Here is a 16,194-nt window from a genome sequence, read left to right on the forward strand (position 1 = left end):
TATCTAAAATAAATATTGATAACTACATGTTTATAAAAAAGACCGGTAATTGTTATGTGTTGTCTGTTCACAATTGTGTGAAGCTTGTTATTCTAAAGAATTATTAGAACAGGTAGCTACAACCGGACAAATTGCTTCCTCTCGGAGATATGATACATAGTCTTTATCCTGATGAATAATGGTGTAAGATATATTCCATAGCCAGGAAGCACGTTACATATGTATATGAAATCAATTACGATGTATACATTTCGACCTAGATGTAATTTTGTCCGAAATAGTCTGCCGTTCTAACGTCCTTTCATGACCTTAAGGCCTTGAGACGATCGTCATGTTCATCATATATCGGCTGGAAACCTTTACAAAAAGACTAGATGTAGTTACTTGTATTAAATCATATATCTGTTAAGTTTAATTCTCGTCCCAATCTTATTGAAATTTGACATATTCTTCCGTTCCATTACAGTGCTCTACCTTAAGGTTTTGCATAGGAGATTAACGCAGTGTATCGTAAGTGAAACGGTATTACACGTCTAATTTTGACTGATCTTGTCATTTTTTTTATAAAATCTTAAATTGATTATCAACAGTCAATCGTTTAAAATGGCACCTAATACTGAAGCTAGTATCACTGCGTATGCACACGACATGTAACATACACTGAACCCGATACAGCAAATCGGAAGAGAGGTTTCTGTAACTGTTTCCATAGTCTTCAGGCCAATAAAATATATACATAACATGTCAACAAGTCATGGATAGATATGCTTTATTTCTAGTTTGGGATTACACGGAATAATTGCCTGCCTTTAATATCGGAGAAAAAACAACTAGAATTTATTTCTACTACGGGGCATGCATCACAACTTCATTGTTTACACCGAGAACTTAATCACGGAATGCAATGTATAAATCATTTACAAAGATCAGGCATTAAGTACGTTAATATATAAAAAGATACAAAGTATATAACAAATAATATACTTGCACGAGCCGTTTGGATAAGAATGAATAGAAAGTGAAATGAAACCTATGTATATTAAGTTCTGCTGTCTGCGTTCTAAAGAAGGAGCACTTAATTTCTGATTGATGTACAAATGGTAAGATATAGGGAACAAAGACTGAGGGAACGAAGTCTGATAGATCCAATCCTCAAGGATTACGATCCTTTTGATTAAAGTTTAAATCTATTTGGTTTGTTCAGAAGGCTTTATGTTACCAATACTAATTCGTAGTAAGTGGTATGTTGATGCGTATAAATCACTTTCTACGTTTTATGTTTAATGCTATTGTGTTTTATTACCAACTATAAGTCTTCATTATCACAGCTTCAATTTATTTCCTTTTGGAAAAATTGTATTAACTATTTGATCTTTGTAAATCGGGACAGTTTTGACGAACGTGTTAGGTAATGCAAGTTGCGTTATGATATAGCATATTTGCTTTGGTAGACAAAATCAATTTTTCTTGGTTTGTTTTTATTAGGACTTGATACCCAATTGACGTGCTTTAAGACATGATGTCATAGTTATTCTGAAGGCCTTTAGAATTTCTTTAGGCCTGGTGCCATTTCACTGAAGCGTGATGCCAGGGTACAGAATAATATCTTACTATGTGACACTCATGTTAACTAACCAGTCGTCTCACTACCTTTATATTGAATGCTATACAAAACAGAAACAAACAATACCACTTTAATAGAATATGGTGAGTCTCGGACGGACAGGGGACATAACCCAGATCCTTCATCATAGACGCAAGCAGTCCAATGAGACGTTGTGAGAAAAACGTTAAGTTAAGAAAACAGAAAGGATAATATCCCAAATTTGAAGGTGTTGCATATAGGGTGAAAATCAGCCCACGATATTTTTTTATTTTTTTTTTATTTAAACAAGTTAATTGCATTAATATACATATGTCTATAATTCTTAAAATCCGATGGGACGATTATTATGACTACAGCGCCCCCTACATTAACACTGGTAAATTAAAAGCCTCTTGGGCCTTTTACCTAGCATAGGTCATATTTAAAACACTCCAATCGCGTTTATGCTGTGACTGAAAATACCACATTAAGATGCCGTTTAACGACACATCACACTTGCCTGTATTCAATATCATTATATCAAAAATCAAACATAAATATCAAATTTGACAGCAAATGCGACTTTTTCAAATTTTTAATTTTTCGTTTGAGCAATAGAATTAGTAAGACACTAATCGAGTACCCGAAATTTTTGATGTTTAAAATTATATTCAGGTATTATCGTTTCACCACAAACAGTTCAAGTTGATGAATCACTGGATATGCCACGTTTTTTATGTTAATTTCGTCTACCCCCTGTTTTTCCATACTATCAAAGTACTGAGAGTACTCTGTCAGTCATTACCGAGGTTACTGTTAGAGAAGGATGTGATGATGAGATGCGTATTTCGACCAAACCTTTAAATTACAATAAACTCATGTTTATGATATTTTTCGGAAATTCTACTTATTTATTTTGAAAGAATGCGGCACATAATGCTGATTATTGTGATTTAACATATACACAAAGCCATATTTCATTCCAAAAACTGTATCAGCATAAAGGTAATAAAGAACAAATACGACAGTCGTCTCAGGTAGTGCGTTAGAATTGCACCTGCTATACCCATTGCATGATCGTAGAAGGCGACTGAATTTGGTGCCTTTTTCTGCTGGCGTCAATCAGACGAGGCGCTATATGTCTCATTGTACCTTTAGTAACCTAGGGATCGCGAAAAAATACCACCAAAGATTTTGCAAGGTACTGATTAAATAAGTTCTCATTCAACATCCTTCATGAAAATGCATCCTTCATTGGTCATTGCTTTCTAGCAGCTTCATTTTGCTAGATATTTTGGTCTTACTTCTTCGAACAAAAGGAGACCGAAATATCTATATCAATTAGTTTAAATTAGAATTAGTTGGTAAATGTTACTATTACTATTTTCAAAAAATACCATTGTTAATATATGAAATGGCATACACGGGATGCCGTACTTAAACGACTATTGCTGTAGTAGTACGTCAGTAAAAATCAGCAAATTAACCAATTTACTTTCGCGGTAGACCAATTCCTGCATTCGTGACTCTATAAATCGTTTTCATTATTTGTCTGATTAAATCAACGTCCTATTAACAGCCAGGGTCATGTACGGCCTCCTATGTATGCAATGTCCTGCGTGTATGAAAAGCGAGGGACGTGATATGGGAGACTGCGGTATAATCATGTTTTGTCTTCTTCTATAGTGGAAATCTTGCCCATTTCATAGTGCTATACCAAGCAACACATCCCACCCAGTCTCACTATACTGACAACAAGAGAACCAGTCGTCCTACTCCCTTAATGTTGAGTGCTAAGCAGGAGCAGAAACTGCCACTTTTATAGACTTTGGTGTGTCTCGGCCAGGTAACAGAACCAAGATCCTACCTCACAGGGGTGAGCGCTCGACCGATGGCAAAACGTGAGGTAGAGAGTATGTTAGGAAGAAAAAGATGCTAAAATAAGATCCTAAATTTAGTCGCCTTTTATGATTATACAATCGGGCAGCAGGTACAATTCTTACGCCTTACCTGCAGGGCATTTAATGTCAGAAGGTCATCTAGCCGAAGGGTCAGGATGGCCTATTGGCACAGTAAACCGTAAACTACATTCAAACGACCTCTTCTCAATATCCGAAAGGCCAAGGATACTGATATTAGGCATGTGGAATGATTGAATGATGGACTACCAAGTTTGTGGAAATGAATTACTTTGACCTTCATTCAAGGTCACAGAAGTCAAAAAATGCTAAATTTTTTAACGATTTTTTTTATGAAAAACTAGGATGCCTAGATACAAGGTCAGTAGTGTGTTGGCATGAATGGCTACCAAGTTCATTAAAGGTTACAAACAACCTATTTGAACAAGGTTCAAATAGGCTAAAAACCATAAAAGACTTATTGTAAATAACTAAGAGGCATTGGGATATGATATTGGGACTGTAGCATGCTAACATCAAGGACTACCTTCGGGTGGTGTAGTGGTTAAGCCGCTCGCCATTCACCTAGCCGGCCGGGGTTCGATCCCCGGCATGGACGTGAAAAGGTCAGGGTTCATCTGCCCGATCACGTGAGTTTTTTCCGGGCACTCCGGTTTCCTCCCACACTAAGACCCCTCGCGCGCTTAAATCCGGGCCATCGAGAGTGATTTATATAAGTTGTGTAACTTGTTTCTCAATCGATGTAAAATAAATAAAGATTATATATAAGGACTACCAAGTTTTTTCAAATGAATGACATTCACCTACCTTCATGGTCACATGAGTCAAATAGGCTTAAATCTGAAAACGATTTCTTGTGAATAACTAAGAGGACTTAGAGACCTGATATCGTTCATGTAGCATGTTGGTATGAAGGACAAACATGTATGTGTGTCAAAATCAATGACATTGAACTTCATTTACGGTCAAATTCATCAAATACACCAGAATTTCCTTCTACTTAAGCTAGAGAGTTCCTTGTACTGCCTTAATTGTTTGACACTACTCTTTGACAGTTTTGTGCCAATAGTCAGATGACCGTTAAGAGCCATGGGCTTCTTGTTAAATCATCTTGCACGATGGGTCAAGGTGACCTATAGTGATCGTACTTCTTGCGCCGACCATCGTTCATACACTTTTCATTAAAACCACTTCTTAAGTGAAAGGCATCGAAACATGATGTTAGACCAAGCGTATTCTTGAATAAAGGGCTACAAAGTTGTTTGTTAAATGAATGACCTTGACGTTAATTGATTGACACAAGTTTCAAATTGGCAAACATAAACGACTTTTGACAATTTAAACTAATACGCATTGCAGTATGCTAGAATGAAGGACTTCGGATAGGTCAAATATATGAAAATATTCAATCAGCTTTTTAATATGTGAAAGATCTAAAGAACTCAGATAGTGGGTCTGTAATATTCCCCATGTTTCCTTGACCAACGTTCGTGGTAACATTTTTTTTAAATATATTAGACACCAAAAACATCTATTGAAGAGCTCCTACCGTGCAATATCTTATTTGTTGGCCCTAAAAGGTAAGCAATTTCAGTCCGCTTAATTCTTTTTTCACAACTGTATAGATTGTTATATACTGTATGTTTTATGATGTGAATTGTTATTTATAATGACATGTTTATGACATCAAAACAACAGTATATTCTTTCAGAAATATATAAGGTCAATATATAAGTTACACCAATATACGTTTTACTGTATGGAACATTTGCTTATCAATAGGTAAATAAACCTATGATGACACAAAAAGGAAAGATTTCTGACGACTGGTGTAGGAAATATGGGTCATATTGACCTTATTTTTGCTTGATGACACAACATATTGTCTCGTTCAATCTATGACCCTAAAGTTAACATTTTGTGAAAAGTACTACAGATATAAAGGCAAAATAACAAGTCTTTATTTAGATATAGATCAAAGGTCAATATGTAAGTCAGTTTTACCGAACTTTGGTACGCAAACTCACATGGAATACGTTTAACTTAAGTATGCCGTCTCTAAATCGGTTTATGATACATGCTAGAGCCGAGAGAAAGACATTTTTTGTGTAACATTTTTACTCACAGTACTCTCAGTACTTTGATTTTGGGTAAGACATAAAGGGGGTAGACGTAAAAAAGTGCTAAAAAGTCGGCATATCCAGAGATTCATCGACACAATATTATTTTCATGAGTCAATAAATGACATATGAAGATATTTTTGATAGCTAAAATTTTTGGGTACTAGGGGTTGGTCATTGTTAGGAATTAATTAAAGATTAATAAAATAAAATTGCTCTATTTTCATGAAAAATTAAGAGCAAAACTGGAAATTGCAAGAAAACCCCAATTGATATGATAAAGTATTGTATATCGTTAAAAAGATAATACGAAATGCTATGTTATTACAACATAATAATTTATCTTTGGCTTTTGTATGCTTTAATATGATATATTAAAGGCGCACAAGTAGGAATCGGACGAAAAACTTATAAAAGGTGGCGCTGTAGTCGCAAGATTCATATATTCATGGAATATGTACTGTTCCGATACGTATTATGTGCCGATTGATGCATTTGCACCAAAGAATTAAAAATTTATCTTGGACGGCCATGCAACACCTCCAATTTAGTCGCCTTTTACAATGACGTATTAATGATGAAACATTAAATCGTATATGTAATGTGAAAGTAATTCATGGTTACTCAAAGTTATATTATCTGATGTCTTCTTACTAATTCCCTTATTTTAAGTGAATGCAAACATTTACAAATAAGCGTCGAACTGCCTTTACATGTACATGTATTGATGCAAATTGGAAACCCTCCAATATGAGTAAAATATGCGTAGTTTTCATCTTGACTGGAGTTTAATGCTTTCCAATTTACGTTTGAAAACTTTCCCAAATGCCTCAAACTGTTTATGAACGGATTTATCTCGTTAAGTATCGATTGAGGGATTCAGGAAACGTTCCGTTATAGAAAGAACCTAGCAAACGGGAAAGAGAAAATAAACGTAAGAATACATTTTCAGTGCATTCTGGAGACTACTCTCTTTCTTCCAGTATTACATTATCTTGATTTAAGTGACCTCTTTAAAACACGAAATGATTTTTCCTTTTATCATCGCTTCCAATTTGAAGACCTGTGGGAGTAACAAGGCACAATTTGATACTTCCAATCCACTTTGGTTTCAGCAATTCGCATGAAGTGCCACATATGAACAGTATCAATATACTGCATCTCATAAACACTTGCAAAGACCTCCTCTGTGTTATATGACCAAAGCATGTAGAATAAAAATTTGATGATAATGATACAACTAACTTTATACCATAGCATCATCGAATATCACGAGAAACTGTTCTGTAGGCGATTTTGATTGGCTACTCAATGAATCTACACGTGTATTATCGTCACTTGTGTCACTATCAACAACTATGAACGTTGTATTTTATGGTAGGTTAAAAAAATACCAAAAACACACAAAAATTAATACCCTTCTGTAGTGGTATAATATAGAACGGGACTGCAGGCATCAAGTATATAACATGAACTGATGTGCATAACATCACCTCACATGTATAACATCGCCTCACGTGTATAATATCGCCTCACGTGTAACTTCCCCTCACGTCTCTAACAGCACATCACGTGTATAACAGCACCTCACATGTACAACAGCACCTCACGTGTATAACATCATCTCACGTGTATAACATCAACTCACATATATAACATCACCTCACGTGTATAACATAAACTCACATATATAACATCACCTCACGTGTAACATTCCCTACCGTCTATAACAGAACATCACGTGTATAACAGCACATCACGTCTCTTACAGTACATCACGTGTATAGCAGCACCTCACATGTATAACATCAGCTCACGTGTATAACATCAGCTCACGTGTATAACATCAACTCACATATATAACATCACCTCACGTGTATAACATAAACTCACATATATAACATCACCTCACGTGTAACATTCCCTACCGTCTATAACAGAACATCACGTGTATAACAGCACATCACGTCTCTTACAGTACATCACGTGTATAGCAGCACCTCACATGTATAAATCACCTCACGTGTATAACATCAGCTCACGTGTATAACATTAGCTCACGTGTATAACATCAACTCACATATATAACATCAGCTCACGTGTAACATCCCCTCACGTGTAACATCCTCTTACGTCTCTAACAGCACATCACGTCTCTTAAAGTACATCACGTGTATAACAGCACCTCACATGTATAATTTCACCTCACGTTAATAGCATCACCTCACGTGTATTACATCACCTCACGTGTATACCATCACCTCACATGTGTAACATTAACTCACGTGTATAACATCAACTCACATGTATATAATATCCCATCATGTGTATATCCACACCTCACGTGTATAACATCACCTCACAGGTATAACATCACTTCATATGTATAAACTTACGTCACGTGTATAACATGATCTCAAGTGAACAACATCGTTTCATGTTTATACAATCATCACTTAAGGATTGATTGTCAATTTTGTTGCTTGCATTGACTGATGAAGAAAGTTAATCTCGTGCAAATGAAGTGAACTGCGAAGCAGTTCATGTAACATTTGCACGAGATTAACTTTCTTCATCAGTCAATGCAAGCAACAAAATTGATAATCAATCCTTATATTTACATTAACCAATTTGAAAATTCCGCTGTTGAAAAAAGTCAAATTATATGTGTTCGGTATAAGATTATTATACAATTTTGCAACATTGTACCAGTTATCGTACATGTATGTACAGCTACGGAACAGCTGCCAGTCAGTTCTTCTTGTCACCAAGGCAACACAAAATGTAGTTCCGAAAATAACTTCATTATTTGTGCGTTGTCATGATAAAAAGGGCGATTTTGACATATTGTTTTTATGTTCAAGAATTATTGGCTTAAATTTTATCATAAAACATTATTATGTAGCTTCAAATACAAAAAATTGCTGCGCAGTACTAGCAGTGCAGTCAATGTGTAATCCGGTCGCTCGATGGAGCAGGGGTCCGGTTTCGAAGAAAATGACGATTGTGGTGAAAATGCTGAATAGTTGGTATCTAAACATAATCAAACCTTTTAAAACTCAATTATAATTGTTATGGAATTAACTGAATGCTGTATTCCCGTCTGATAATTATTTGTAGCTGACATTTAAATATGTATTAACTAAACATGTTGTGAAATCCAACCCCTGTGTCTATGGTATGTGATGCAGTCCAATAACCATGCTTCCGGGGCTCAATAAAACGTGTTAAAATGCGGGACTTAGTCGCAGATCACTGGAAGACTTCTGTGTTATTCTTGAAATGTGATAACTTCTCTGTCTACTGGAGTTTGAGGATTAATATTCGGTATAAAGTAAGTAGAGAAACATCGATTTGAAATGTTGGCGGTTTCCAACGACCCTCCAATGCCGTGGATTTTGACACTCACAGAATCGTTTCGTTAGGCTTAATGTCACTGAAATTAGCCTGTTTGCTATTTGAGCGTATTTTCACATATATTGTACACATTAAACTATTTGCGTTCGATTATGCCTACTAGGCTATGCGATGAGTGGTGAACCTCACTGCGTTCGGTCCTAACGTGACGCTACCCAAATTAGACTTTTCTTACGTGTGCTTGAATTAAGATATTTCTCTAAACATTAAACAAATAGATGCTTTTAGTTTTAATTTCATGCTTTGTTTACTTGTCAGCAGTGCATATATTTAGGCCTAATAAATAGAGAGCTTTGAAGCATCCCCGGTTCAGGCTATGCTCAGCATTTTTTTACCTGGGCTTGAGCCTAATTCAGTGTTTCATCAAAATACGTGTAAAATATCTCTAGGCGACTATAATATTATATTACTGACAATTTCTAATATCACTTTATCAAGCATTCCTGTCTGTGTTTCTAAATGTACAACGATAGGCCACATCGCAGAAAGTTCGTTCAAAACTGAAGCGGCGTAAAACTACAATGTAGGTCAAAATGTAAACAATGTCAAAATGTATTCTCACGCCGGTCAGAGGTCAGCGCGTGACCAAGCATCTTCATTGGGAAATGAAGTGATCGGAGTTTACTAGTTTCATTGAGGCGGAGCTTAGTGAAAATGTAAATATACATGTATAACATCACCTCACTTGTATACCATCACCTCACGTGTATACCATTACCTCATGTGTTTACCATCACCTCACGTTTATAACGTCACCTCACGTGTTAACCATCATCTCACGTGTATAACATTACCTCATGTGTATAACAACAACGCATGTGTATATGATTACTTCACATGTATAACATCACATCACGTGTATAACAGCAACTCACATGTAATACAGCACACCACCTGTATTACATCGCCTCAGGTATATAAAAGCATCCCACGTGTATTACATCACCTCAAATGTATAACATCAGTTCAAGTGTATAACATCACCTTACGTGAATAACATCACCTCACGTGTAAAACATCACATCACGTGTTTAACGTAACCTCACGTGTATAAAATCACATCATATGCATAACAACAATTCACTTGTATAGGATCACCACACGTGTATAACGTCACCTCACGTGTATAGCATCATTTCATGTGTATAACAACAACGAGTGTATAATATCACTTCACATGCATAACATCACATCTCGTGTATAACAACAACTCACATTTATAACACCTCACGTGTATGACATCGCGTCAGGTATATAACAGAATATCACGTGTATAACATCACCTTACGTGTATAACATCACCTCACCTGTATACCATCATCTCACATGTATAATATCAACTCACGTGTATAACATAACCTCAAGTGTATAACATCACATCACGTGTATAACACCATTTCAATTGTATAACGTAACCTCACGTGTATAACAACATGTCAAGTTTATTACATCGCCTCATATGTATAACATCTCCTCATATGTATAACATCACCTAATTTGTATAACATCACTTCACGTGTATAACATCACTTCACGTGTATAACATCACTTCACGTGTATAACATCACTTCACGTGTATAACATCATCTCACGTGTATAACATCATCTCACGTGTATAACATCACCTCACGTGTATAACATCATCTCACGTGTATAACATCATCTCACGTGTATAACATCCCTTCACATGTACATGGTCAGCATCACCTCATGTGTAATATATCACCTCATGTGTATAACATCACCTCACGTGTATAACATCATCTCACGTGTATAACATCATCTCACGTGTTTAACATCCCTTCACATGTACATGGTCAGCATCACCTCATGTGTAATATATCACCTCATGTGTATAACATCACATCAGTTGTATATCATCACCTACCATGGTCAACATCACCTAACGTGTATAATATCACATCACGTTTATTACATCACATCACTTGTATAATAGAATTTATATTGTATATTACCAAATACTATTGATAACATCACATGATGTTAAACATCACTTCATCTGCCTGACATTCCTTTTACCTAATTTTCTCTCGGGTCAATGACTGAATAATAACTTATAAGTTGAAATAAAAGTACATTAGCATCTTTGTGTTTAGTTTGACAAAAACCATTACAACGTGACACATATATTAAGTTTTCAATTAATCGGTGTTGAGGCGACATATATATAATGTACTAAGTCGTTAATATGTATACAAGCAGTTTCAGATAATACGTCTGACGTCACCATCAAATATATCTACTCCTTGATTGATCTCGGAGAAGTTTTTATGTGTAATTTTAGAATGCAACGAATGTTCATTAGATGACGTGCGATGATCATAAAGGGGGGACGTGAATACAGCGATGATTATCATTGCATTATTGACCTGACAACGTCTTTGGTCTTAACTCGATGATGATCTGAAGAAATAATGATATCTTCTTCTCATGTTCACAAATTGTGATTGACGTTTATTGATACGAAGAACTAAGATTTCTTAATGAAGTGCTGCTTCATGCGGACATCGAACCTTCTGTGTACCGATAACAAGCATACTAATGATACTCTATTGGTCTGGATACATATTTAGCATTAAGCAAGTTTTTCCTTGATTGACGGCTTCAGCTAAAAAGCAGTTCAAGTAAAAACAATAAAAGGTCTACTCTCGAGATTCCAGTGACTATCAAAATAACAGCCGCTAACTTTCTATCCAGAAAGAATCAGACTAAGACAATGTAAGCCCTCTATCGAAACATGCAACACCGCTTACCTTGCAAACATGACGTTCTTTCATGAAACCTTGAATCCAGTAATGATCTGTTATTGAAATCTTCGTCTTCCACACGGTGGTAATATTGTACCGATTCCGAATACGTACGGCCCAGTAAATAATGTATGGTCTCATGTGACATCACGTCAACAGTAATCCAAACCATTAGACGCCGTCACTGACGGGAATATGCACACTATCGATTTCTTTACACGAGAGGGTGTAGCTTGGCCATTGAACAAATCAACATGCCGGTGAAAAGGAATTAATGATTTTATGTCGCTTATAACAAATGTTGTGTTGTTCGTTCCACTTTTTATTGCTGTACGTACATATTTATCGACATATATACACACATGTGTTTATCTTGTTATTTTTTTACTTTTTATGTAACAATTGTTGTAAAATCATTATAAGCAGCAAAATTTTAACCGTAATAATAATCGTTCTAGACATGATCACCACGAACAATCTAAACGTTTATTATATGATACTTTATTCAGAATTAAAGGTTGCAAGATAAATTACAAAGAAAATAAATGAATAAAATTGTATTTCTTTATGGCATTTCTTTGAGTAACTCGATCCAAATGCATTTGGTCATAGGTCGGTCATGCCAAATGTGTAAACAATGCGATAGACTTTTCTAGAATGCGCCAACTCTAGTTCTACAACTTTAATAAGGTGATAATCATCATACTCGACATCCCCGGGGTTACTATCACTCTCTTTATGTTCATCACTGGAATATGTCACTGAATCTTCGCGAGATGCCTCTAATACGAATGCCAATGGTTATTGAACTGCAAAACGTTTGAATGAATACACGAATACCAATGGTTATTGAACTTCGAAACGTTTAAATGAATACATGAATACCAATGGTTATTGAACTGCAAACCGTTTGAATAAATACACGAATACCAATGGTTATTGAACTGAGAAACGTTTGAATGAATACACGAATACCAATGGTTATTGAACTGCGAAACGTTTGAATAAATACACGAATACCAATGGTTATAGGACTGCGAAACGTTTGAATGAATACACGAATACCAATAGTTATTGAACTGCAAAACGTTTGAATGAATACACGAATACCAATGGTTATTGAACTGCAAAACGTTTGACTGAATACATGAATACAAATGGTTATTGAACTGCAAAACGTTTGAATGAATACACGAATACCAATGGTAATTGGACTGAAAAACGTTTGAATGAATACACGAATACCAATGGTTATTGAACTGCGAAACGTTTGAATGAATACACGAATACCAATGGTTATAGGACTGCGAAATGTTTGAATGAATACACGAATACCAATGGTTATAGGACTGCGAAACGTTTGAATGAATACACGAATACCAATGGTTATTGAACTGCGAAACGTTTAAATGAATACATGAATACCAATGGTTATTGAACTGCAAACCGTTTGAATAAATACACGAATACAAATGGTTATTGAACTGAGAAACGTTTGAATAAATACACGAATACCAATGGTTATTGAACTGCGAAACGTTTGAATGAATACACGAATACCAATGGTTATAGGACTGCGAAACGTTTGAATGAATACACGAATACCAATAGTTATTGAACTGCAAAACGTTTGAATGAATACATGAATACAAATGGTTAGTGAACTGCAAAACGTTTGAATGATACACGAATACCAATGGTAATTGGACTGAATAACGTTTGAATGAATACACGAATACCAATGGTTATTGAACTGCGAAACGTTTGAATGAATACACGAATACCAATGGTAATTGGACTGAAAAACGTTTGAATGAATACACGAATACCAATGGTTATTGAACTGCGAAACGTTTGAATAAATACACGAATACCAATGGTTATTGAACTGAGAAACGTTTGAATGAATACACGAATACCAATGGTTATTGAACTGCGAAACGTTTGAATGAATACACGAATACCAATGGTTATAGGACTGCGAAACGTTTGAATGAATACACGAATACCAATAGTTATTGAACTGGAAAACGTTTGAATGAATACATGAATGCAAATGGTTATTGAACTGAGAAACGTTTAAATGAATACACGAATACCAATGGTTATTGAACTGCGAAACGTTTGAATAAATACACGAATACCAATGGTAATTGGACTGAAAAACGTTTGAATGAATACACGAATACCAATGGTTATTGAACTGCGAAACGTTTGAATGAATACACGAATACCAATGGTAATTGGACTGAAAAACGTTTGAATGAATACACGAATACCAATGGTTATTGAACTGCGAAACGTTTGAATGAATACACGAATACCAATGGTTATAGGACTGCGAAACGTTTGAATGAATACACGAATACCAATGGTTATTGAACTGCAAAACGTTTGAATGAATACACGAATACCAATGGTAATTGGACTGAAAAACGTTTGAATGAATACACGAATACCAATGGTTATTAAACTGCGAAACGTTTGAATGAATACACGAATACCAATGGTTATTGAACTACGAAACGTTTGAATGAATATACGAGTACCAATGGTTATTGAACTGCAAAACATTTTAATGAATACACGATTGAAAGTTAGAACCAATGATCGCAACTTTGATAACATAAATATGTTGAATACGCAAAAAATGTTGGTGATGGTAGTACCATGATAACACTACTTTTAATACTTCTTGTCTTTGACACATAACAATGATTAATATACATATGTGCTACAGCTTTCCATTCTATGGATCAAACATCAAACGGAGTAATGGATTAACCCTTTTAATATAACACCCAAAACGTTTTATTGTCCTATCGATGAATGACGCCGTTTTAAGCATTATTCACATATATTCTGATTTCGATATGAAAACTTCTAAAGCGATGGTGTACATTTTACATGAAATATTTAACAACTTTAAAACATGAACGACATCATTCTGCTGTTGTGTCCTCCAGGGAATTATCATTGAAGTTTTGCAGCCAAAACTACAAAAAAATAACTCTAAATGATGACACAATGTCTGATATGGATGGGAAAGCGCCAAGCAATTAAATTGATAAAAGACAATTTCTCTATACATTTGTAAATAATGTTTAAATTATATGCGGAACGTGACGCTACCCAAATTGGTAACCTTTTTGAAAAGAAAAAATGTTAAAATTTTCTAACATATGCTTCAATCCAGATTTTTCTTTAAACATTCCACAAATAGATGTCTCCTGTTTTAACTTCGTGTTTTATTTACTTGTCAACAATGCATATATTTATAAATAGAGAGCTTTAAAGCATGCCCCGTTAAGCCTTGTGTTTCAGCAGGTTTGAGTACCCAAAATGGTACATCTCCTAAATTTGATTTGATAAATGAATGTCAGATAAGATAAAAATGTTTGAATCATTTAACGGAAGTTCAAACATTTTTAGTTGATTTAAGCCACATATCTGTCAAATATATCCCATTCAGCAATTGTTTTTAGCGTTTTAACATATAAGGTGTGTTTAGGGCTGTCGCACGACGTCTTTTCCCGGATTCTTTCACAATTTCATTATTTTCGTGTTTAATAGAGATAATAAGCAACAGGAAAGAATATGACATATGAAAATTGTCACAGTTACTGCTAAGCATCTCAATTTTTGTTCGTTACAGTTATTGTCAGTTTAGATTGTAAACTGAAAAGTCTGCTTCATATATATTAATGTGTACCAATTTGTGTAGCGTACCAATATGGGTAGCGTTACGTTACGCTTGTATTCTGAATTAATATTAAATATTCGAAAGAATATAGCTTGGCAAATAAGTTTATAAACCTGTTTTATCATATTACGTTAAACTATCGCCTTTTCTAAATAAAAGGGACTGAAAAGGGATATCTAATCAGAGTTCGTTTAATAACAAATACAAAATTGATTATTATCGATTCGTTATTACACCAATGAAACCGTTTAAGCATATAGTAGACTAGAGATGTGCATTATTCTATAAAGCAATGTACATTAGATTCTTTAAAACTGAAAAGTTCCCCAAAAGTTTCTCTGTAAAGAAACTAGTGTGGGTTTTGTTTGCTTCATAAAGTTACCAACACGACGCTTAATAATGTTAAATTTCTGGCTGAATGATTCTGTTTTTCGTAATATGACCAGTATACTAAATGTTAATATATTCATGTCTTCATTAAAATATATTGATATTACTCATTATGATCTATTTCTATTATTATATTGAACTCTTTTAATTTTGAGTTCGGATGTCTGGTTGACTATGCTTTTTTTATAAGAATTTCACTTTACTACATGTATATATCCTGGTTTGGAACTCCATCATTAAGTCACTAAACAATCTGACTTGATTTGCTAAAGTGAAACACAAAGCTGTTCA

General features: G+C 34.9%; 1 protein-coding gene across 3 annotated transcripts in view; it reads right to left on the reverse strand.

Moving 5' to 3' along the window:
- The window catches only part of LOC138333300 (neuronal acetylcholine receptor subunit alpha-9-like), an 83,259-nt gene that overhangs the window by 22,277 nt on the left and 44,788 nt on the right, over window positions 1–16,194 (reverse strand). The window contains exon 1 of one of the 3 annotated variants that reach the window (XM_069281588.1): window positions 11,817–11,983. The exons of the other annotated variants lie outside the window; for them this stretch is intronic. The gene's annotated coding sequence lies outside the window, so the exon portion shown is untranslated. Of the gene's footprint in view, window positions 1–11,816; window positions 11,984–16,194 lie in introns of those variants that run through there. 3 annotated transcript variants of the gene reach the window in all.

This window comes from Argopecten irradians, chromosome 10, assembly GCF_041381155.1.
Source record: "Argopecten irradians isolate NY chromosome 10, Ai_NY, whole genome shotgun sequence".
NCBI lineage: Eukaryota > Metazoa > Mollusca > Bivalvia > Pectinida > Pectinidae > Argopecten > Argopecten irradians.